General features: G+C 32.8%; 1 protein-coding gene across 6 annotated transcripts in view; it reads left to right on the forward strand.

Annotated features, from left to right (window-relative positions):
* Dh44-R2 (Diuretic hormone 44 receptor 2) overlaps positions 1–27,765 on the forward strand; it is a 174,664-nt gene that overhangs the window by 79,490 nt on the left and 67,409 nt on the right. For all 6 annotated transcript variants that reach the window (XR_012959847.1, XR_012959848.1, XM_076125116.1 and 3 more), the window contains exon 3: positions 22,913–22,954. The gene's annotated coding sequence lies outside the window, so the exon portion shown is untranslated. The remainder of the gene's footprint in view (positions 1–22,912; positions 22,955–27,765) is intronic.

Raw genomic sequence — 27,765 nt, forward strand, 5'->3', positions numbered from 1 at the left:
AAAAACTAAGTTTCAGTAAACAGCAATCCGTTTCGATGTTACAATAAGCCGCGGTAGAGTTCTTAATGAAGAAAGTTCATCTTTATACACACAATGTAAAGGAACAATACAGATAGTGTATAATTAAGCCCGAGAACAATAAGCCTTCAAACTGAAACTAACTTTACAACTTGCGGCGTCAATTTTATACTTCATTCAATATTTAATTGACTATTGAATTGAATTTAAACTTTCAATATTTAACACTTGTTTTAGTTTTTGAACTTCATGTTTAATACAACGAAAGTAAATAATAGAATTGCCCAAAAAATATGAATCAATATTTCAAATAAATTAATTATTTGGTCACTATGAGGTACCTATTCCTGTTTAGTTTAGTAGAGAAGTCTTGTTGGGGATCAATTTTTAATTGGTTAACTGACAGTAAAGTGACAGATGAACTACGTTGATAAGGTCTTCAAAATGTACCCTAAACATACTAATACGAATACTTTTTATTTTTTAGCGAGGTGAAACAAATTCTAACTTTTTATATATCATATAAAAGTTTATTTTATCGCTGCAAGCCGGCACCGTTAGAATCCTAAGCAAACAGAAAGCTACGATTGAAAATAGGCAAACATTCTTATGCATTCCAAAGTTGTTGTTGAAGAGAACTTGACCCACATTTTGTATTATCATTCAGTTCTATCCATTCTGCTTTTTATCTATTCGGAAGGGACATTTGTACATCAAGGCTCAGGTTAATCTACTGACCCAGTTTTAGTACTCGGTATTTACCGAGAACAATAGCGTTATATATTTAGGCAGGTATAACATACAGTTATTATATTTGATGAGGTAGTGGTTTCTTGCATACTTGTGTCTTCAATTACTCAATAATCACTCAATATTCACTCAATATCAAATTACTTAATAATAAAATATTCAATACTGTTTTACTTATTTTTCCTATTTTAGCCATGGCGTAACATTTTTATATTTTTTAATATTTTGTTTTATTACCTATATACATATATGTAGGGTATAGGGTCTCCTCCTGTAATGAAGCCTTGAGTTCACCACATTAGCCATTTGCGGGCTAGGGACTTGAGTTAGTTATATTGACAATGAAGAAGAGGCGAGGTTTTCAGTGTAATACTAAAACAATACTGTCTGTGTCTGTAACAATATAAAAAAGTGAGTGAAAACGAATTATCTGATAAAAATCAAAATCAAATCATTTATCCATATAGGTCAAATGCTGACACTTATGATAGTCAATGATAAATGTTACTGTTGCTAACTGAATTTAACAAAGGTTAGAAAAACCTGAAGTTATAAAGAATCAGGCTTACGGCTCTTACATTTACGGTAAGTTGTTACTGGGTATAGTGACTCAATAAAAATAAGATATTTTTGCTTGTAAACATTCTTTATAGGTACACTTTACTATCAATAAAAACTAGCTACTTGAAAATGATACCTGGATATACGAGTAAATAGAAAAGCCGTTTCCAACAACTTTTTATATTCTTCTAACTGTATTTTAGCAGTGTAGTGTTGTATATATTGTATCCAAATGGTGAGTTTCAATTAACCACCATATTTCCGTTTATTTTTTTGCTTAAAATATGAAATACAAAACGGTATAAAAGGCTACTTTTTATACTGACAGTAAATTAATTGAAACTGTTAGTTTCGCAAACAAAAGCTGGATCACACTAATTTTAAAAATATTTTCCTCCTATTTAAAATTTGAAAAGTATATTCACTTTTTAAAATCTCTTTTCCGCCTTTATCGTCTACTCTACTCTCTTAAACGGTTATTTAAAAAACAATCAAAAGTATTTCCAAAGATATACATATAATATCTCTTTTCAAAAAATACTGTATATTCCACCTGAATTTGTCTATTTGCTCGAACTTATTTTCTTCCACTACAACCTCCATGTCATAGCTCATTGTGGACCCTGATGTCATCCGCCTATAAACTCTCGATGAAACTATATAATGAGACTTCATGTCAATCTGATGATTTGTTTTTGTGAAGCCTAACAAACAAAGCTCTTCTGTTTATTGTCATTACTTACGATTTCATGGAGAGAGACGGGTTTTGATGGGATAAAACTCTTTTACAAGTCTTTGTTTTTTATCTAACCTCTACGATAAACGCTCATGTCGTACTTGAACTATTGCTACTTCTACTCGAATACTCGCATATTACTATTTACGTCGCATTTCATAGTAATAGGTCCTTAGAGTTAATCTTAGGTCATTGGCTTATTTAATATTATTCATTCAATCCACTGATTGGATATCCATGTACTATCGAACCAACTGAATCATGACCCATTTTGCCGATAATTCGCATGACACCGTCAAAACAGTAAGAATTTCATCTGTATCGTCAAAGTTGCACTTAGGACATTTTAAACACGCATACGACGTGTTATGATGTATTACGACTACAGTCAACTTTGACCTTTGTTATTACAGTACGTAGATACGTTTTCGATAAATCACTCTTAATTTGAATCTAGAATGTAAGTAGTCTAAACTCTTTTCACTACGAAAAAACCTATTTGTGTCAAATATCAAATAGCACGTCATTTAGAAATCTGTGAAACGATTAGGGTAACCACTATAGTCATTGCCCATCATACAGTGATTGCCAATGTTAAGGAATAATACGTTTATTTTAATTTCTAAAGTAACCAGTTCAAATAAATTGCGATACATGTCACTTTTAGAATATTGGTAACATTTTTAATTTATAGAACTCATGTCCGACGATTGTGCGACAGTTGTGTAGTTCGAAAAGAAAAAGTAAGTTTGTTGCAATATTTGTTAAGGATAACACATTTGAATTAACAGTATTCGCTAGTATTTCTGGTTTTTAAGTGTTTTATATTGAATAAGTATAAAGTTAATGACACAAAGGACTGATGTTCTTTTAGAAAGAATATTTAAGTTGCGTTTTTAATAGAGTTTATGTCAATGTTTCACTAAAAAAAGCTACTATTGACCAAAATAAATTGTGTATCAATTCCTTAACCGGGTAATAACTATGCTGGTTACCCTATATTATTTTAATTTTTATAGTTACATTATTTCCTATAATGGCCGAATAAACCATGTCCTGCGTGGGTATCGAACCCACTCCTGACGCGTCGCAGTCGTAACATCAACCTATTACGCCACGGAGCCTGTTGAAAACGGTAGCAAAGCATTACTGTATTGACGCACAAATATTTGTCGCAATAATGACAGATAACAAATTCATCACCAAGGAAACGTAGGTTTAAGCGAATTTCGATCTACGCGTATATAGACGTGTTTTAGAAAATGAGCACATGGTGGGTCATGATTCAGTTTGTTCGATAGTACGTCATTTACGTCTCCTCCATTAGTTTGACCTAAATAAGATTTTATTTACAAATCGATTATTTTTAGCTTAATTCCATACCAATAACCATTTAAGGGTTTACTATATTTTATTTCACGAAACGGTAATATTTCAATAGTTATTTCAACATTTTCATTAAATAATTTCGATTATCTGCGTAACTAGGGGCGTATGTACTCGACATGTTTAAAAATATCCCCGGCCTACGCACCAGGGATTTTGTTTAATACGATATCCAACAGGAGCTGTCATCCGCACAACTTGGAAGTTTTGAATCTAAATCGCACTTTAAAAGGTTCCGGAATTGATAAAATTATTTTCTTTCCGGAAAATTGCTCCGATTTAGTAGGTACCATACTTTTGATTCGCTCTAGTCATTTGCCCTTGGCATAGCAATTATAATAGTCTAGCATTGTCTTTTGTACACTAATAGTTATAATATTATGGCTAAGCTTTACAAAGCTCCATTTCGATTTAAAGTGTTAATATGACTGCATAGTTTTCGTGATGAACACGTTTGAATAAACTACCCCTGCTAGGTTTACGAGAATCCGTGACTAATTATGACAAACGTCATTTTTTGTCGTAATTCAACGTGATTTTCAATTGGCGTTTTTCGTTTGGTCAGCCAAAGATTGGAAGAGTGCCCATCTAATGACAATAGCTCCCTACTACATGGAACTGACGTAAAACGCCTGTAATTCCTTCGAGCAAATACAAACGTGACGTTATGTAAGGCATTGTGAATAGAGCGAACTGCCGAGGATGTAGAAATTTCACACAAAGGATAAAAGTGGAAATTCTAATGGTTCCTTCATACAATTCTTTACGTTAACTTTCCGCTTGTATAAAAACTAGTAGGCTGAATAGATTACAATACAATTTTGACAACCAATTTGTACATTTGGGAAGGCGAATTGGTATTGGTTTTTTTTTTCAGTCGTAAACATACAAGTAAATAAATTGAATATGCCAAACGATGCTCGACTAATTTATTTATTAAAAAATCTGTTTTAAAATACGGCTTCCCGAATAAAAATATCGGTACTGATTTTAATGTAGTAACTTTTTTTGTTATTGATCAATGCGGTCTTTGATTTTGGTCAAAGATCAATCAATGTTTTATAGAAAGAAATTATTATTCATGACTTAAGATGTATGCTAGTAAAAATGTTTTTGCTTCATGTTTTACAATAACTTTCATTGTTGACGATGAAAACAAACTTTTGTAAGACGCGGCCTAAACAAAACAACCTAATTTGAGGCAAAATTCATGAACCTACGTTTAAATATGGAACGCCTCTGATTTTATTATAATATCGAGGTTATTGAAATTCAAATATAGAACTTAGGATTCATAGGAATATATTGATACTGGCAACTTAAGTTCTTCGTTGTTATTTTTAACTTTCAAGCAAACCTCCTTGGTGGGAAACTTTTTACTCTTACTTTTCTATTCATAGAACTAGAAGTTACCTATTATTGAGAGAAATATTTATGGTAAAATTAAATTCTTTTTCTTTTGTAACTAGTAACTTTACAAAAAAAATACAGGATCATACTGGCACATTGTACTACCGATTTCATGCCGTGTACATGTTTATTTTTTTTGGAAATTCACCCTCTGTAGAACAAAAATATTATTTTTCAGAACTTAATATCAATCTCAACTTATAAATACTTTTGATTAACCTATCATTTAGAAGATTTATTATTATTGATGTTTAGCAAAATCTTAGATTTTATCCCTCGAGCAGTTCAGTTGACCTCTTTGATTTGTACCATTTAAAGTCAAATCAGTGTTGTTTATCCGTTCGTAACAAACTCCGAACAAGTTTAGTGTTTGTGGAGGCTTCCAATTGAGTTCTGAATCACAGAGCGAAACACTCAATGTAGGGCAATTACACAGAAATGTTCATTTCAACAAGTCTCTGAGGATCATTTAAATATTAACAAGACTTCAGATTAATCTGATTTTAGTTTTTCCAGTTATATCGTTACAGTTTCAAAAATAAGTTTAGTTGAAATATATACGAACAAAAAAAGTCTGGCGCTCGAATAAAATTCGTAAATATTATTTGCGGGAAATTAAGTAGACGGATTATATTGAACTAAATACAATAAATATGTTATGTATTGTAAATTGACTGGACAGTTTTGAATCAGTTCTGTATAACGAGATGATGAAGTTAATTAATTTACAAGCACGCATGGATCATGGATGTCGTTTTAATCTTATTTAACCTCTCTGCTTTTCGTCTTAAAATAAGAGATAAACCTTCAAAAAGAATACGCTTTTCATCACCAACAGTAATTTATAAAAAACCCAAAAGTATAAAATAGTACCTATTTATTATAACATAACGCACATCTATCACTTTTTTCTAAGAAAGTAATCGAGGGAAAATGTTCTAAAAATTCAATTAACCTCACAAAATAAAAAATAGGTGTTTCGAACCGCAGCCACTGTTGCCCAAAGAACGAAAGGAAAATTAACCGGTCCTCAATCTTCAGCGTTTATGTATTTCTTCAATCTCTACAAGAATAGCGTTACCAAAAATATAATTACTTATGTTTTAATATAATACTCCGCGATAAAGCGTTGGGACTTATACCGAAATCCACCCACCTTTAAAAGATTAAAGGATGTAATGTAAAAAAAGTTTAAACACAAAATATTATATCATCATTTAACATGATATGTAATTTATACCGACATATTTTTTGTCTACATACCACATCAATATCAATTCATTTCCACAAAAATGTAACATACGTTTTTGTTGGAATATGTAATATTCAGTTTCAGCTGTAATACTTAAATATTTCATAATTAAAATTTCCATGACCTGCCTCATGAAAACACATTACATAATATATTTGTATGCAAAATGTATTAAAAGCAATAAGAGCGCACTAATTAATAGAGTCACATTAAAATACTGCGTGTAATTATCTATGTGGTTTCAACGCTCGCAAAATTAATGTTTCAATCAAATAATTATAGCTTCAGGAATTTATACGTAGATATTTTGTAGTAAATAATAGGAAAGCCATTTATAATGCTAGTGTATTGAAAGGTGAATTTCGACATGTGTAATTTGACCGTATTTAGAATTCCTATTATCAATTTGTTACGCGTGATATTCGAAGTATTGTGATTTGGGAAGCCTATTTCGGGCCAGCATTGTGTTCTATTCAAAGAGTTTGTTTTACTAGGAAATAAGTTAATGATTATTATATTTTGGATCTGCTTCTTGTTTGTTTGTTTTATCACATTATTGTATGCAGTTTTGTATAATTTCCCTCAGATTTTTGTTAACACCGTCACCATTACTTAGTTAGTTTACGTAACTGAATTTAGTTTTCGTGTTAAAAAATCTTTAGTTTTATCGCAACGAACACAGCCACTATAAACGTAGTGACCATCAAATTCGTGGAAAATTTTAACCCTGATTACAATACACTCGACACTTAAAAGTTAGAACCTAATTTACACAAACTATATTTCATTATCATTGTACCCAAAGAGTACTTATAAAATATGAAATACGAATAACTTAAAATTTACAAAGCCAACAATTATATCTCAGAAAGTTATTATTGCAGCCATGTTTTAAATAATACATTTTATATTCGTAATGAAAACGGGTTTGCTTTTGTTATAAATGAGTTTAAAACCTCAATTTGTTCGCACAATTTTCACTAGCAGCAAAAATAACTTTGCATGAAAGTTTTGAATCAGATTAATCCGAAAACTATTACATTGTTACTTAGTAAAACCATTATAAATTGCGAGGCTTTTGGCTTCATAGCTTAATTTAAATATACTTATCACCTACCTACATACATATATCGGGAACTATTAAAAGTGTTTATTTGTTCCAATACAACGTAATTCCTCGTTCTTCTTTTAAAGACAACTCCCGCACTAAGAATTGCTTTTGGCTTTTACACCCTAACCATTACGCCATTTACTTAAAGACTATAAGCTCAGCGGTATATATGAATACTTACACTTATTCTGATAGTCTAACATCACAACTATGAATATACTATAAGTTGGTCGCAGATTTCCTTTCCAATCCTCGCAAAACATTTATTTATGCGATCCACGCATACCGTTTTTATCGGAGTCCAAACATGCCTCATGTCCCTGCGTTATTACACATTTTATTTCATAGTATTTTTATATCAGCAACAAATTTTCTAATAATACACTAGACTACTGTCGCAATGTCTTCTAGAGGTACTACAAAGTCCTAATTGAATGTATTACAGCACATGTGCATACGTTTAAACAAGGTTACGATGCAACTCTAAGGCTAACGATCGAAGTGGCGCGCCCTATCGCCCTGCCCTACACAAGTTTAGAACATGTTATCATCGAGTAAGTTTCCTTTAAAGCCTTCAAATTGAATAGAGAAAGTACTTTTTGTTTGATAGCAGTTTCGATCAAGCGCAATAAACTTAGTTTTATTTTTGAGACGGGATAAGTTTTGTCTGAATTCTTAGTTCTTGGTTGGGTGATTTATCGTTTATACAAATGCTTATTCGGTAATATATTTAACCTATAGGTAACTAAAATATTCCTCGATCTGACGCCTCCAGAATCATGTACAATAGATGGACATTGTTTGATGATAAATAATATATTGTTTTATGTTACGCACTATTAGATTATACCTATTTCCTTCAAGATTATACAATCACAGAAAACTTTATTCATAAAAACCAGACGACAACTTAATAACTCTGTCCTTTTAAATCACGTTTTGTGAACACCAAAACGAAGGGTGCCATACAAATACTTTATTGTTATAAATGTCAGCCCACACGCTTTTCATTCGTACCACTTACTATAGATTCTTCCACGTATAGAAGTTATGTCCGACCGTTCGAAGACTTTTCCATTACAGCCACAATACCGTTAACTATTCCTTGATAGACTGGGCGTAGCCACTTCGAACATTTTATTATAATAGAACACATAAAATAAGTATTTTCTTTCTTTAACTGTCGTTTTTTATAAGAATAGAATTAGATTCGCCTTGGAACAAATTGAAAGAGCTTTTTAATATGTATTATGTGTAATGGGAATTCCATTTGGGATTTTAAGTTTCATACTTTCAATATTGTGTTGTACATACAGTAGAAAATATTAGTAATATATTTGTAGAAACTTCTATTGTTTGACTGACAGTTTCTTCTCAAGTTTATATAAAAAATACTTGCGATTAATTAGTATGATGAAATTGTGTTTATATTTTGCTGACGCCTCTATCTCGTTGTTCAATGAAAAGCGTGTTCGTAAGTAAGTAATACCTACTTCGTAACATGTATTATAAAATTTGTTACGAAAGCAGAAAAAATATTGTGTTACGTTGTTAAGGGTACATTTTAATGAAACATTAGGAATACGAGTAGACCCTTAGATCGTGCGGACCCTCGTAAATTATTTAGTCATATTAGACGAGCTATAACCTATAAACTTTGCATGATATAAAGCCTGGCCATTGATAAAACATAATTTTATTACGTGAAATTTTATGAATATTTTTTAAGGTTGAAAAAAATTGCCTTGTGTAATCCCTAAGAATTTCCTCGGTCTTAAAAGGCAACAGTAACGTCGAATGGTCATAAAACCGTGTCCCCTCTCGTTATAAAAACGTAAGAAGATGTTTGAATAATTTCGTTTTTATTTCGTTACTCGCCGGCCTGGAATAAAACGTTCCTGGAGCAAATTACACGGCCACTTACAATTACTAAGATTATGTTTATGGCTAATTAGCATTTTGTTCTTAACAATAGCAATTACGTACTTACTTGAACGGTTATGTACTACAATAAGGGTTGCAAGATCTTTGTTCTGCAAGCTATACACTCATTAAACAACAGCATAATAGTAATAGAACTATTTAATTTAAAACAATCCTAATAAAAATCAACAAACTATATTCGTTCCACACATTCAATTTAGTTTCACAAAAAATGCTTTCAAAGAATTGCAACATGTGCAGAACACAACGAAAATAAAACTTTCCAATAACTGTACAGAAAACACATAAAGAGCATACATAGAAAACAATAACACTCAACAACAATAAAAGTAAAAACAATTGCAAAGGTCAACGCCCTCCTTCAGTTGTTCATTTGTACGTTACTTCAGATGAAACTTTCTTCGTATTGGCCGCCCACTCATAATAATGGCGAAGACTGAAGAGATCTACAATTAAAAGCTGCCAGTGCTATAACCTGATTTTATCCATTAAAACCACCCGTGTGACACGAAGTGCGTGGGTTTGGGTTACTTTGTGTAATTTCTACACTTAAACTCAACCTATTTAATATTTCAATTTTAAGAACGATGAGCCAGCCTCACAGATTAAATAAGTATCAGATTATTTAAGTACCAGGTTACCACACATAAACATACCCAATACTTTTGCCAGTGGCCTCGTTGGAAATCAATTAGTTTTCAACCATTTTATTTCATTTTCCCATTATTTACCGCTAATAAGACTAAAGTAACAATAATGGTTCGTACATACTTTCCCAACATCACTGAGTGAATAATTCCTGCTGCTATTTTGAGGTGCATTTCTCACTTTTTTGTACCTGTACGTGAGCTCAAAAATAAAGTTGGTTCGTTCGGGACAGCTGTCCGTTTCATGTGGTTTAGTTCATCTGTTTTTCTCCATTCCGCATATCCACAAATAAACTTTGCAGAACTGTTGTACCTAGAGCTATTGTATACTGCTTCTTTGTAGAAATAGAGGATGACTAAAATTCTAAGTACTAACTACTAATAGTTTAGTTATTTTTACTTTAGTAAGACATGAGATTGTAAGCAGTGCGTTCTGGATCTACATTCTTTGCTATTAGTTTTCATTGGTTATTGAACCGGTGGCTTTTTCAAGCCTTGGTTTGAATTTAGTATAGTAAATTATTTTAGGACGCGTTAAATCTTAATAATTGATTGCTTTCAAAATTAAAATAACTATTATTAGAAGACTAGAACACTGACAAAATACAACTATCCTATCTTTTTCTAGTATCAAACAACATCCTAAATAAACATCAACATTCTATCAATTTCATTTCTATACATTCTTAGAAATATAAAGGACAACACCTACCTACTTGAGCAAACAAACTTGGCATTATCCTTCTACATTAAAACCGTCTGACAATTAAAGGTTATTACTTGTATCAACTTATAAAGTTGGATTGCACGTGTCGTATGCACTTCCAACTCAGTTACCTAACTCTATAGTCTAACAACTTAGTAGAGAGCCTTATATGCAAGGTTCACACGTGACAAAGGAGTACAAAAACCAAAATTTAGAACACCAATGACCCTTAAGCTTATGCAGCTGGCCATGGCTTGTCTGAAGCAGCCACTTAATTTTGAAAAAACACAAAAATATTTATTATAATCTGTACAAATCGTTCATGTCAAGTCTCTCGACTCAGTTGTCAGACTATAATGCTAACGACTCGGCTTTCACAGGCGTGTGTTCAACCGTGCAGATAGTCCTGCTAACTCCGACGCTAATTTTATATTCAAACTCTGCGAAATTATTATAATGAGACTTCAAAGGGACGTCTGCACTGATTTTACAAATGCTAATGTTTGTGTGACTGTTTCTCGTCTCTTTATGCGGTTTTGATTATGAGATTTAATGTAAAAAATTGTACCTGTTTTATATACATACAAACATAAAATCATGCCTTCTTCGCACAGGGGCAGGAAGAGACCATATATAGCCGTTTTATAAGATGCTTTGTTTAATTGTGATATATCAGCGCCGTAAGAAATTTTAAAAAGTTTACAAACTGTACAATAGTATGTGCAACCTACTCTCAATATACCTATTACAAAAATATCGAAATATATAACATAAGCTTGGTGCTTTATTCAATTTTGTATGGGAACCTTGTCGACACCCACTCTAGTAACAAAAGCTAGTAAAACTAATTAAATTGAAGTGACACGGAAATCATCACGCAAGCTAATTAAATGTCAATTTGATGGACGTCACACGCTTCAATTTGTTGATTGAGTACCGCAACCGATTATTTTGGCAATTATCGCATCAATTTTTGACGCAACTAAAAGTTCATGGGTGAAATATTTTTCATTGTGCTATGTATATAAATTAAGTTAAATAATTTTGCATGCAATGCATATTATATGATAATTTACTTACAAACCGTAGAAAACTACAAATTACGAACTCGAAGAAGAACCAAACTTAAAACAAATCTTCAGTCTTCTTATATTGATCACTCTCGGAGTATTGCCAAAGATAAAGTGACTTTCTTACTATGGGGCCACGTACACTGTCAAATTAAATCCGTAGCCAGTTATTATAAAGTGTTTTTCAGAACAAAAAAATAATTGTCTTTAAAAGTAGTCGACTGTTGATATTTCCTGGAACCCAAAAATGATTCCATTATAAATCTGGCAAAAGGTTCCGCAACGCTGGTTCTATTTGGATCTTAAATAAAGCACTGATGGAATTAATTATCTTTTCCTGTACCGCTGTTATGATTTCCCTAGAGGGTTTGCATGATTTCCACCAACTGTTGTTCTTAATTATCATTCAATTTCCTTCTGCGAATGTCCAGTATATGGACCGATACACACCAGTGGTTTTCAACCTTGCAAAACGTAAATAATGGTAATACAAGCTTCATTTTCCTAATGCATATTAGAACAAACAACTACATAATTTTAGAAAGATCAGCCTCTTTCCATATTATCTAAATCTTGGCTACCAACTTTGTAAGGCATCCGCTACAAATGCAATCTTGTTGGCTCATGTCCAAGAGGAATACGGAACTCCTTTGAAATACATTTTGTGTAAGACAACCAAAAAGACAACTGAAGCAAACACTTATTTTATTGAAATATACGCGTACTCTGGTATATTTTTTATCACACTTCCTTTTAAATCAGCAGTAATAAATTTTCGTTTAGGAAAATTTCATTTGGTTCCCACAATTAATTCTGAGACTACAAAAGATCAAACAGAAGAGCGAGATTAATTACAATCTGTCGACACTGCTAGTCTCCCGCATTTTACATTTCATTGGAATGAAACTATTCTGTAACGAATTCTGAATGGATGGAAGCCTAGTTTCATTTGCAAGTTGGAGTTTTAGTAAGAGCTTTGTTATATTGGACGTTTTAAAAATGGTTTGTTTTGGCATTCAATGTAGCTAGGAAATTTCTAGATTTCGTCTATATGGAAAACACCTTTATTTTAACAATGTGCATAAGATTACCGTCTGCAGTATTGGTCTGCATCTACTTCTTCTTCTTATCGTATGGTTAGTGGTCAACCTAGCATCAAAGTTGTTCAAGCAGCCCGAAGGCCTTTGACGTGGCCTTTGGCATAGACTAAAATTCAAATTAAATCCGGAATGAATCCACGAATGTCAAGCGTTAGATATACAACTGCATAAATATTAGATCACAAACAAAAATACCTGGCGATTGAAGTCGAATATTCAAAGGGCAATTTGTTTATCAAACAACTTCCAGTGGTATTTGTTTACATTTTTTATTTTTACAACCGTCGTACATGGACGCGTTTCGATCCCGAAGTTTGTTTCAGAATTTTTCATTCCACGAAAGCTTGTACATCACAAATATTTGTGGTTGTTTTTTAATTAAAGGATCGTGATATAAATATTGGAGTAGATCTATTAATATTCGATACATTAATTGGTGTTTGTATTGAATGGTGGGCGTTCAAAAGACTGGGGCATAATTAATTAATTAACCCGTCATCATTTTATTGGAGTATGTGAATCACGCATCTGTTAAAATTGCAATCGTATGCTTTATTGTTTTATTATAATTAACCAGAATACGAAATTAAAGTCAGCTACAGTTGATTATATAAAAACACAACCAACCAGTTACTTTAATTTTACAAAAAGGTTTTCTCTTTCAGTGCGGTAAGTAGAGAACGGTCTGTTTAAAACATTAAGCCTAAACCGTACCTGGAAACTTTGGGATAACATCACACACATACAGAACTTTGAAATTCATGCAAATTTCGGACACCTGTACGTATAACTAATCTAATCACTAGCGTATGAGCGAAAACTTTGACCTAAACGAATATGTACAACTAAATGGGAAATATTAACAGACAAGGAACGTTTCCAACATAAATGGTACCGGGAAATGAACAACGCTTATTTGAAGTAACAATTTCATTGGAAAACGCGTGACTTTACGCGCCAACAGTTTTGGTATCCGAACAGATATAGACGTGGGAGGCTGGTCCACCCAAATGCTAATGGGGAACATTGTTGCGGCGAATGTGCGGGAATTCTGCCCAAATAACCACCCACGCAAAATGTTGACTCATTTTTTAACTTTCCACCCATTAAAGGTCAAATTTGCTCTAATTTGTACAAGATTCTATGAAGCAACCTTGTCGTATATCTGCATAACGTGGATACGTTTATGAAAATTAACGACCTGCATGAGGCTGCAATTTTTCCAAGCCCCTTTTTATTAAATAGGTGCTAGGAAGTGTTTTTTCAGTGGGGTTAAAAATGTTTTATAGAACTAGCGACTACGACAATGGCCAATGTAATATGCGCCGAAACATCAAGCGATTTTCCAGTTAAAAATACATGATGACTTTAATTACTCTTTAATTACATAATAGTCAGGTGCCATGAAAGTGAAAAGGTTATAAATAATACTCAGGCCACGTTTATATCAATAGAATACAATTTAATCTACAAGTAAATACAGCAAAGATAAATTACGTCGTATATTTGTGCTGAGATTCCAACTGCATATTTGATTAACTAGTACATACTGTATAATATATGTATGTATGTACGGGCTGTTTTCAGGTTCATTGTTAAAAATACGTCGCCATTCAAAGCAACTTGTTGATATTAAGCCGCGGGAAAATATTGCTGTGAACCTTTTGTTTTTCTCCCATTGTAGCCATTCCGTGTTCAAAGTGTTTCGGAAATATATGAACGAATGCAAACCAGAAACTGCCATAATTTTCAACCATGAAATGTTTTTCTTTTTGTTTATGAAATTCGTTCCCAAGTTTTATTAATTTGAAAATTCGAGTAAGTATATAAATTGTTTTGGCAATGGACGATTTTAATTCGAAATCATATTTTTTGTTGCCTGTTTTTGTTGTTAAATAGAGCACTCGAGTAAATTCGAAAAATATTAAAAAAAAGAGTCTGTTGTGAAGCTACAGTTGAGGTATTATGTTTGCCCTTTGAACTTCTAATCGTCGCATTTACGTTTCAGACTAAAACCATAAAAAAACAAGATCAAAGTTAGCCAAGTCAAACATTTGATGCATTATAAACGAAATCGTGGTTCTTACTCTGTAGGGATTAATTCCAAATTTTCTGCTACATACAGAAAATTCACGTCGGTTTTACTAAGAAGTTGTTCAATAGCTATTAGTAAATGTTTAATAACTTGGGGTCCATTTGAAGCGCTGTACTTACCCGACCAAACGGCTTAGTTCTTTTACTTCATTTATATTAAATAAAAAACTCATTAAACGTTAAATTTTCCGCATTACTGGTCAAGCGACAAATAAATTATAACTATTAATAATTCTATGTCATACGGATCATAAAGTTCGTCAATGCTCGTCAAAAATTTCGAATCGAATCCGGTGATGATCTTAAAAAGTTGTCGAACACCGACACTTACTTTTAAATAAATCAGACTTCGGACTCGAAATAACTTTGGAAAGTTGGTAGCTTTGAAGTCAGAAACATCGAATTAGGCGCTCGGCGTCTGATAATCATAACATTTTTAGCGTTTCCGAACAAGTTTAACTTCGTTTTTTATCTTGTTCACAGTTCGCAAAGCTGAAAACAGCAAAAGTTGATACGCCTGTGTTATATGTTTCGTTCTGGGCGTGAATCGCCTTCGGCTTGGCACTAAAATAAATTTAGGACCAATAAAACGCACAATGGCTTTGATTTCCTTTTATTATGTCTACCACGCGCGTCATCCGACTCTCTTAAGACGAAGTATATCCCGATTGTGATCTGCAAACGAGAGTGTCGGCTTTCGTTTTAAAAATGTTTCCTATTGGCATATTTATAAGAGCTAAAAGCGAAATGGATTTTAGTACATCCGCCTTTTTGATATTTCCTTTTCTTAATGAATTTTAGGCGAAGATTCGTTAGATCTGACAGCTGGAAGTAATTGCATCTAATTGTGCGATTTCTGTGCAAACGTTTTGGAATCATTACATTACTTTCTTTAGCTAGCTCTCATGCATAAATCGTATATAATGTATTTTGTTTGTTCTTAGTGTAGATTCGTAAGTGGATGTGTTAAGTGACAAAGGTCGTAGAGCAACAACAAGTCAGTGAACTGATATTGTTTGGCAAAGTTTACCGCAACATTACCCAGAGGAACCTTACGAATACTAAGCTTTGTTTATGCGATGCCTATCAAACTTTAACGTGTTTTGAGTGTTACACCAACTGATTATGTATTAAGAGATTTCGGAATTACTTGGATTTGTTTATTGGAATATTATATGTGAAGTTGAAAGGAAAACATTTATGTCGTCATCAGTTGATGTAGCAATCGTTATGTATAATAATAAAGTTTGTATAATAGTTTATATTTTGTGGGTTCAGTGGGTTCAGTGACCTGTTAATCTGTGATTATAAAATATTATTGTCTTCTTTCATTATTTGTACTACTTGCAGTAGTGAATTCAGTTTGAAGATTTGTTGTCAGTCATCATTGGCTTATGCTTCTTAGGATTTCATGGCATTATAAATTTTACGAGATATCATGGTACTATAGCAACTCTACTCTTATTCCTGCTTTTATATAAGTTTTAGAAAGCACTAAGAATAATTGCGAGGTGTCATTCCCATAAAAGTTTTACTATACCTTATTATACGTAGTAGACACATTAGCACCGCGCTTTTATCGCGTCATATAAAGAACTGTATAAAAGTGTACTAAACTAACGATAATATCTAAAAAAACTAGGTCGTCAATTCTCAACAATATCATGTGATGTTAATAAAAGTAACTAGGTACTAACAACGCTAACCTTTATCGTTGCCATGGCAACGGTTATCCCAAAAATATAATGTGGGTCATTAAAACAAAAAGCCTACGAGAACGAGGTATAGGAAAATAATGAGCATAAATAAATATTGCGAAAAATATTTTTATTCCTGAACATTCTCAAACTATATTCCATTAGTGCGATTCTCTACTACTGTCAACTATCGACAACCGGCAAGATATGGAGAAATTTTGAATAAAAAAATTATTAGTCCCAATGGCGGGCGCTTTGGAAACTACTTTGCCGTACATTTTAAAATGTCAATCTTTCAATTACTCGATAGTACTGACTGCAGAAAATCTACATAACACTTTTCTTCTCTCTGAATACAAGCTCATATTTACTAAACTTCATATTTGTACAATCCTTTCAACAAACTCTTAGAAAATATAAAATTGCTTCAAATAAATCAAGTTTAAAGAGAAATTTCTAGAAGCTCGAGCAACAGGTCTAACAAGTTTAGTGCAAACGAATTATTGTTTGTAAACGTCTGGAGGAACTTATTAAAGAAACGTTCACGTTGAGTCACTTGCTTAATTATTCAGGACAAAGTGGAAATTCCTACAATGGAAATTAAATATACATAAGTTATTGTGGTAACAAAACAGGGGGATAAATTAGATTTTAGGTTTTAGTAACTTTATAGACATGTTTATTTTTGTAACGACTCGTTTGAGCTCCTCATGTAGGTAAGACCTAAAATTTAAGACTCTCTGACTGTTTTATTTTGTACATTCATGCGAGTTGAGTTACAATCTAATATTCAATTTAAGCCAAAAAAATAACAAATTAATTACTTTGCAAAATAAAGAATATTTAGAATTTGAGCTTTCGTTTAAAAAACTATTTTTGTATTGAGAAAGTTTTATATTTTTTCTTAAGAGAAGTTTTCAAAAGTACTTTGCAGTTTTAAGGAGGTTGAGACACAAGATCTTGCTGAAAACCTTGGAGAGTTTAAGAAAAATAGAAAGGCACGTGTTTTACTCTACACGAGGCGAACCAAGAGGCACGATAGAAATTGCGTTATATTTTTATAAACCTTTTAGTAGATCGGTTACAATTGTTTCTAGGAAGAGTGTACCTTTATTCCTTAATGCTTTTGTGTAACAACGACGTAAGCCTCAAATATAACGATTAATTCTGTACTAACTTTTGATAAATAATAAAAAATATAATTTCTTCTTGGTTACTCCAGATTTTCCACCTTCCTCACACCAGAAGAGAGCATCGCACATCAGTGGATCGGCTATTGGTTTTAATTATAAATTATAGTTTTTTTTTTATAAATACGCTCATTTTTTATCCAATACAACCAAGCATAGATAGCAAACTATTATAAAATAGAAAAACAATTTCTAATATCTACGATACACGATACATACAAAGTAATTTAAACCTTGAAAGTTGAAAGCGCACTCCACACAAATACGATTAACCCTTATCAATCCTATTAATCAATAAACAAACAACGGGTCGGATTAGTTGCTTGTTAAGTTTTAGATTACCGCCCTGATTGCGTGGATACAAAACCCTCGGGTTATAAGCAGTTTCGCTCACAGATGCGCTCGTTTACCATTTTGTTGTATCGTATTTTTCGCTAAACCACATTTTGCTAGAATATTTTTGAATTTATTTAGTAAAGAAATACTGGAACTTTAAGAATAATATAGTTAAACCACGCTGAGTCAGTGACAGATCCTAAATCTACTGGAATGTCACGCAGCTTTCACCAATAGATAGAACGAATTTCTGTTTTATTGTGTAAATTGTAGATGTCGAAAGATATTGTCGATCGGACGACCACTGAGTTCGAGCAAAGGGTAGTAAAGTGTCTACCAGGTCCGATTGTTAGATATAACTTAATACTAATACTGTCCTTCTGCGGGACGTGGATCTTTTCCCGCAATATGGGACGAGTAAGATCCAGAATACACTAAGTTCACAAATCAGGATTGTGCTTATTTTTAAATTTCAGCCACATTGAGAAAAACATATAAAAAAGCTAACCAGGAAAGAGTTGCATATAAAACGCAGAAGATAAAAACTGACCGTACCATCAGTGACGTTATAAAAATGTCGAAAAGGGTGCAAATAATAATAACCACAACATCATACCAACGATCTTCCGCTCAGTTAAACGTTAAACCCGAGATGACGAGCCGTTAATACACCTTAGCTACCTTATTTTTTATTCGCCGCTCGATCATTACGAAAATATAGGTCGCATTTTGATGGAATGCTTTTTTATACAAAGACGGATCATATTTTATTCGGTTAAGATGATACCTGTCTAATGTTTTTACTTGACTGCGCGAAAAATTGGTGACTGTAGTTATTAATTGCATATTTCTTACCTGATTTTTATTCAGAAGTAAGTAGGTATTATACAATCTAATCGTTAACAGGGAAACGTCTGTGTATCATAATATTAGACGTATAGCTGTCGTTGATCATGCGAACTACTACATGCAACACAAGAATGCACATAAATATAGTATTAATAAAACAAAATATTAATTACCAACTAGCAACAATATTATGAACGTTAAAAAAGCTTCATATACGCCATTAATTTACCTTCATCATACCTCTTATCGCTCATAATAGCTTTTTTATTTACATTAAAGCAGGCAAAGGAAATAATTATACACGGATTCATCCCTCTATTTAACTGTACAAAGTCCTTTTGTTCATCTAAACATTTAGCCTTCGAGAGTCTCACCTGTTGCGACTTACGACTAATTGGCACTGTTTATTAAGCTAACCAATGACTGGAGAAAGTTGTTTTAAAGGTAGAATAACTGTCGTAGATTGTATGAAAACATGGCTACTATGTTGCTTTATGTTCTCACTGCTTTCTTACTAGCCGTTTCCGTTGCATCAATACTGAAGTTTCAGATATATTTATTTTGCAGTTCTGTTAGAAAGTGTAGATATAATTGCTTTGAGAGTTCGCTAATTATTTTCCCTTTAAAGATATCCATTATTTAATCGCTTGTCAGATCAGTGTTATAGTCATAAAGTACAAAATAATACGATTTGTGGTGTTTAACCTTAACCGAAACGATAATAATTCTATATTTTTACACAAACTCTTACAGTACTGGTTTTAAATGCAGCGATTTTATTTTGAATTGGACTGAAATATTTGGCAGAATACTCTTATCCCATTGAGGTCAAAATGGTCGAGTATTAGTTATTTTCCTGTTCTCCCACTGACAGGGTCCGGGCTAAAGATACCGCAACCCTTTGTAGACTGATACCTGCAACGAAACATGTTTGTTAAAGGAAACATGGGGTAAGGTAATAGGGGTCTCTTGACTTCCGCGAAGGGTTAGGAAAGCAATGTACCACAACTTCTAATATTAGATATTACTGTCTAGAGTAGTTTAACAATACACCCATTAATAGTTTTTTCATTGAGAAATTATGACGGCAAACATGGCCTAAATATAGACTTGAATTACTTCGTATATAGTAATCAGGAAATCTAAAAGAAAGTAGTTTAACGAAGACGTAACGTGGTGGTCTAACCAATCCTGCATTATCAGTGGCGCAATTCAGTAAAGTCGGTATTATCGAGAACCTAGAAATTAGCAGTCCATTTAAAATGTAATGTAAAAATAGTTCCAAAAGCGCCCGCATGAGATTTTCATTCAAAATATATAGTAGCTGACCGGTTGTCGATAGACGATAGGATTAGACAATCACGCTACAGTTCTATTAAATACGCCAAATCTCACTTTCTAGTAATGATTTATTATAATTACAAAAAGTTATGCTTAAATTCAGTCATGGTTTGTCGCGATTACAAAAAAGCTACACTCAAAAGAAAGTAAACTCTAATTAAACTTTATAACGAAGTACATACGCAAGATGGCAACAATCTAGCTCGGAGACAATATGCCCACAATATCTCAACTTTAACGTCATGCAATGAAATTAATCCCGGCTTGCACTCAGACACCCGCGGCCGTAATCCTAGCTGTAAAACCTTGGGAGTAGAATGACGAGGATCTACGTACAGTTTGCATTCCTGACTTAGTTATATCTACATACGCAGACTCGATTAAAATTAAATCGTATTAGCGGATAAAGGAAGTAAATTTTGGCTAAGTTATTTAGTCACGAAGGAAACGAAGCCGACGATGCAACGCAAACTTCACAATAATCTCGGTCTGTAAGGTCAACGTTACTTCCAGCTAAATTTGTCGCCTCCCCATTGTAAACTGGTTTTGTAGTAAATAGTTATGTAAAATTAAATTTAAATAATCATTTGAAACAAAGGTGAAGAATCTTATTCTGAGTTTATTTTCATCACTAGCGATAAAAACTGTACAAATTTTAGCAAGACACTAGATTTTACGTGGGAATATAAAACTTACTTCTATTTCGTTCCTGCATTCATATTGCTTCCTTCAAGTATACGGCATTCCAACGTGCCAGCAGGTACTTTATTAATGCTCGTACATATGTACAATATTTACACAGATAACTTGTCCCATTAAGTAGATGTATACAAGGACCTAATTAGCGAGTTGACCAATGTTTGTTCGGCCGACATCGTCAAACAACTTACCGCTCCTTAGTCACTACGCTTACCACTTATAATATCTTATTACTATTATTGTTAGTCTTTGAAATGTGTATTTTAGCTTCACGTGGCTATTACGGCTATCTTTGATGTAAATTACTAGAATTCTGTCGAGTTTCCTAGTTTGCTAATGTTATATGAGTTTTTAAACGTGTTTTTATTTTTATAAAGTATTGTCAAAGTCTCGTTACAATAACCATTTTTGAACTATCATTTTATCACTTTTAGGAACTTTCATGACTTTAAATTTAAGGTCAAACTCTTCTCCGTCAAACTCATCAAACTTTCCACAATGGGCTTGTTTTTGGACTATCAGTTACTAAAAATACCTGACAGTACAACATTCTTATACTCTCATATTAAAATCATTAGGTTCTCTGTACCCGAAGGCGGTGCGGTGGTTTATTTAAAAGAGCCTTCGCCCTCTGTTTACGTATCCCCCTACACCCCTCGACAACAAATATGGGGAAGGGTGCGTCAATATACTTCGAAAATGTAACTACACTTTATTAAATTTGATTCCCTTGAAGGTTTGATGTTTGCGCGTCTAGAAATTGTAGAAAAAAAGTATTTTACAAGAACAAATTTTAATAGTCTGCGGTGGTACGACAAGCTTAAAAACGATTAATGAGATCATGAATTTACTATTAGTGTTTAACGAACAATACTCAAACGTTTGTCTTGGTTGATGTGTTGCATCGTAATTGAACGTAAAACAAGAAGAGTATTTGGCAAGGCTAGAGACGTGATATGTTTTACCGAAATACCTATAAAGATGCAGCAAAAATATATTATAGGTGTAGTAATTTATATTGTAGGTGCTTGTAAAAAATAGTTCTTATGTATCCTCGGTATTTTTCCAATGTCTAACAAACAAGGATAAGGGCTCGTCATCGGCAGGGCGTTTACCAAAAAGTTTGATTACGTCTCCTGCTAATGAGCGCTCAAGTTTCCGTATCACGTACTTTATAGACTCACGTCTTTACAATACTCTTACCGTAGCGAATTTGAATATGCCCGGAATATTATCGGCTCTGGGAAATTTTCCGTCGTAACAAAAAAAGTGATAATGACTCCGTGTTTGGAATCTAAGTGGGCTGCTACTCGTACAGTGATTTTGTTACGAAATTTGCTTACGGTAATAAGGCGAGCGGTTGTACAAATAACCTTGTTAAGAAAATGTAAGGAAATACTTCGCTATTGTCAAGAGAGTCAATAATCAGTTTAATTAAAGTATAACAGCAAGATACAGTAAAATCTACGTATAAGTAATTTAAGTATGTACCAAACTGAGTTTCGATATTATTTTTCTACGGTTTAGTGTGTCATCCCTTGTTCTGACTTCCCCATTTTCACCGATAACGACATAAAAATGGCGTGAATCCGGTCGGAAGCCAACCTAAAATCAAATTTCAAGGTGATGTACTTATGGAACATAAGCCCTATAAAAAGTTCGTAACATATTTTTATGGATACTTTGCTGATGCTACGCCCGTATTTCTCGTTCAATGTAAGATGATCTTTTAACTTATTTTTAAGCTTAACCTAAAAAGAAAGGAGTAAAATCTTTTGCCAAAAAATATCTGAACATGGCGTAGTCGTTTATTTAATCAGGTTTATTCGACCTTCAAATAACGGAAGACTAATTGAATAAAGAAACAATATTTAAACTAATTTCTAATATTTAAAACAAAAGAAGTCTTAAACATTCTATCATAGTCGAAATGTAAAACTACTTAGTCTTACTCAGAAGTATAAAAATAAAGAACTAGAAAGCAGTAACTAACTCTTATTTTTCTTTTTTTTCAGATGCCATAAACAACCGGATGAGCCTTATCTCTTAACAGCCAGGTAAGGTTCAACATAATACTTAGTCGCGTCTCCCAAAATTATTCGCAACACCGCTCCCTTGAAGCAACAGGTGTTCTTCGTCTTATATGTATAACTCTATACAAACTTGTATGACGGCCTTTTACCTTACTAAGTAAACAAAATGGTTTGTTTTGCTCAAACAAAATAAATATACGGCATGCTCCCGTTTGATCTTTTACAAGTTTCGTATTGGTTTTGAAAATTACATTAGTTATTAGTTTCACAAAAGGTTTTCTTCTTTCGGAGTTCAAAAGAAGTAAATATGAAACTGATTAAGAAGCGTCGTATTTATTCCAATAAGCAAACGTTTTTGAAAGATTCTCCATAAGATAAAAATTGTTCTTTACTAAGTTGATTGTAGTCAATAAGGTTAACTGCCAAATGTTCTAAAACAATCCATATTTTCTTATTCAAGAGTACGTTATCAAAAAACCAGTATATCTTGATTACAATTACACAAACTAAAAACAGGAACAAAAACAGATAAAATGTGAACCATTTATTTATAACATCAAATAAAAATAAATACGACTCAAATAACCTGCAATTAAAACCGTACTTACCTATTAATAGAATTCCAATTACGTACGTACAAGAATTTCAAAGAACGGGATTTATCTGAGCACTAACGTTCGAACGTTTCCAATATTTTTCTTTAATTTCAACCCACCGTTTTACCTTCACCCGTTTCATACGAGCCTGAATTAACATTCTCGTAATAAGAGTACTATTTATTCTCTTTGTTTATTGAAGTCTAGTATTTTATTTTCATTCAGCTATAATTAAGGCTCAAAGTGTTTCTTAGTTGCTTTGTAAACATCCTTGCTAGTAGACAATTTGTTTGTATGCAAAATACAAAACTGTTCAAAAATAAGGCATTCGTCTTGTGAGTCGGTCGACGTTTTAGCGGAAAAACGTAATATTTCTTTCGTGCCAAACATTTTTAATGAAACGGCTCATTTGGTAGCGTTTTGATATTATATTTTTCGGCTCTGGTATGGGATTAAGCGAAAAATGTAACTCAATTATGCGAAATATATATTATCTCAGATATAAATTGGCACAAAGAGAAATTAATTGAGCGAAATAATGTTGATAAATGTCTTAACTGAGTGAGAAAAAATTAAAACGCGACAATGCATTTTTTTGGTTTTCTTGGTATCTGATTTTTATTTAAAAAAAAAGCATTGCCAAGAACAGCAAGAAATGCTCATAACGGTCATTGACCTCTAAGTATCCACAAAACAAACAAACACCGTAAATAAGACCACGTGCATCTGTTCCACGAACGATCAATCAAATATTTGATTGATCACTGACCCCTATTAGCCACACGCGATCATTTGCAATCAAGCATATTACACGGCATTACGGGAGCTAACCCTATCTAGATACGGCTATTTTATATAATGCACGGATATAAGCAGATATCAATATTTGATGCTAAATGTAAGTTCTACAATGATATTTCTGTAAATACTTTATTTCTGTCATTGTTTCAACACCTTTGAAAATTGTTTTTTTTTATTTTATTATTTTATTGTTAACACGTAAGTCATATCATACTCATTACAACCTGAAATAAGTAGTAAGCATATATTATAGTACATGTAGCGTAATAATTATGAAATTAATCAACAAAATTAAAAAATGTTCCATCATTCCTCTTCCTGTAAAAATTAACTGAAAGTATTCAAAGAATCGCCGGTCATAAATCTTACAAAAGAAGAAGCGAAATCCTAGCGCGTATTATAATTCTGGAAATGGGCAAGGTCGACTAGACTTGAGATGCCATTTGTAACACTCATCAGTCATACCAGTCATGAAAAGACGGGTAAAACGTCTGAAAAGTTTCTCATCGCAAATTGGACTTTATAAGTTATCCTATAATGTGGTTTTGATCCGAAGAGCAATGATTCTGAATCCTTAAAATCTATTTTCTTACGAATCTGCGACGTAACCTTTTTGTCATTCAGTTATAAAAACATCAGTAGGATATTTCAGACCCTTTAAGTTTAATGTAAGATAAGTTTTTTTGTATGAAAGTAAGTTGACCTTAAATCAATAGGTAGCTTGTTGAGTGCTTGAATAAAGCAAAGTACTACCCTTAAGGAAGGCAAATTTCTGTGTATTTGTAACTTAAATTACTAACAGCGTATTTGTACTTTCCTTTTTCAAAAAAACCATTACCTCCCAATAAAATAAAAAAATAAAAAATCTGTAGCAGACAAAAGGAATAACTGCAATATTCAGTAGGTACATTACAGTACATATTTCATATTCAAACAAGTTGCACCACATTCTAGGCGGAACTAATAGTGCCGGTCTCGTAACAGAATTACTCGGGTAATGAAACAAGCCGACGGTGGCACAGGAAATATCTATTAAGTCCTTAGCTGCCTTCAAAGATAAGTAGGAAGTTAGTTTTCCGAGTAGTACTGAATTCTGCTCGTTTTTTTCAACTGTAAAATAATATATTTTATTTCTGTATATTTATTAGCTCTAATGTGATTAAGGAATGACAAAATCTTTGAAATATTTATATTAAGTATGTGGTTAGCCACGTAATTGTACGGGTACATTAGTTATACCATATCATTTTTTACGGTTTGCAATATTGTCCAAATTAGACATAAAGTGTCATATTATGCAGTAAACGGGAATTTAAAAAAATGAGAATACCAAAATTGCGCAATGGTTTCGCCATACAATAAATAGATTTACTATATCGATTAACAGGCATCAGCTCACGAGTAATAGGAAAATATAACCCAAACAAAAATATCACCGCATAGCATATTACTTTCCGGAACGACCTTTAAAGACTATAATCATAATAAAACACAGCAAAAGAAACAAACAAAAAAGCCATTTAACAATGATCGCACCCACAATAATGGCTGACAAACTGACCGCAATACAAAGTGCAATACATGAAATGCTAACTACAACAAGCGCAAACTTTCATAGCCAGCGGTTAGGAACTTTCCACCGGTACAGAGAATGTCAATAGAAGTCGAGAGAACTTTAATAACTACGTATTTACATGTCTCATTTCATAGTAGACTGCTCTTTGTGTACGAACAAAATGGGTTAAAGGCGATTCCAAATTTTCCATACGGTGAGGCTTTGCATCCAGCTACGAAAAGTAGTAGGTCCAAAAAAATATAATTAACCATGAAGACAATCATATTTATAAAAATATCAATAGGACGCTTAATGCACTTAATCATAGCTTGTATTATTAATAATAGTCATTTTTATGTAAAATACGACAACAGAAGTTACTGAATGCTTATATAGTAACTTCTGTTGTCATCAAGGTATAAATAAGTTCGATAAGCATCGAACTTATTCATACCTTATACTTTGTATTGACCTGCTACGACTTCGTAGCACTCGTAGACCTTTCTACCTTACCTAACTTGGATTCAGCTACAAGGTTTTGAGTTATATTTCAAAGAATTGTTTGTTAAATAGTTTTGAGTTGATGATGCGATGAGCCTCAGCCTTAAGCGCTACTTATTTAAATTTTGTGGGAAATCTACTATATTATATTCTTTACCAAAACTAATGTCGTTTTCCATCTTATATACGTTGATATATTAGCAACTGTTCATGTTTACACTCAAATTAACATACTGTAATGTGTACTACCAATTCCCATAGGAACTTAGCGTTAACGTGTATATTATATTGAATGAACAATCAGTTCCCGGCATGAATATTATAATTGTAATCCGCTTAGGGGTTACGCTATAATTAGTATTGTATTCGACATAACAATTAATTTATTTATGATTGTTAATATTAAGGAGTAAATGTACCCATAATCATAAATTTATTAAATACAAGACACATAGTTGTCAAAAGTAGCAAGTTACACATGTGGTAGCAAGATTCTCTACAGTCGGTAGATACTGTCGATTATTAAAAGTCTGATATTTAAAATGTTCGTCCAAAATAGTTCCTGTACCTCGCTAGAGGCGCTGATCAGAATTTCATACAAAATTTACCTATGGCTATCCGGTTGTAGTGTTAGAGAGTTAAGTTGCGGTTCATATTTCACAATAATGCATACCACTTCTCGGCTTAGAAATTGGGGATATAACTGACATAGTTCGTTCCAGTTTAATAAGTTACCTCATCTATCAGACACCTCCTAAATGCCACTGAAAAAAAGGACATTAATTTTCGAATTCAAATTACGCCAACCATAAACAATGATTATCAATCATACAACTTTGTCACACGCTGTCACAGGCGAAATTCCTCAAACAGTGTTGCCAAATTAAAATTCTTTAAAGATATACATTCTTTTTGTTGAAACGCGGATTCTGGCAACTGTGGGTCGACCTTCGTCAGATTATGACAAGGTCACTGAAGGATTACTGGTTTAGCTTCACTCACTAATTCCACTGTGAATTAAAAACTAAAGTAAAACCTGGAATTCTGTCTGATATTATAATTATTCTGCTTGTTTTTTGATAGAAGATCTTAAGAAAATATATTTCAAATAATTTAGATTAAACTTTACTTTTAAATCGAAAAAGATTTTTATTATAAGGTATTTGGTATTTGCTAATTTATATTAGAATGTTTTTCAATAGTAACCCGGAGCCTGGTAACGTGCCCAGTAAATGGCAATAGGTTTGCCTCCGATAACATGGGCCTAACTGTTAATGACGAAACGTGGGTGTATTTCATACATCTCTGCCTAAACCTTCGGGTATAACAGGCGTGCTAGTATGTATAAGCATATAAATGTCAAATCAAAGGTCAAATAGGTA

Source organism: Anticarsia gemmatalis, chromosome 17 (genome assembly GCF_050436995.1).
Source record: "Anticarsia gemmatalis isolate Benzon Research Colony breed Stoneville strain chromosome 17, ilAntGemm2 primary, whole genome shotgun sequence".
In the NCBI taxonomy this organism is placed as follows: domain Eukaryota; kingdom Metazoa; phylum Arthropoda; class Insecta; order Lepidoptera; family Erebidae; genus Anticarsia; species Anticarsia gemmatalis.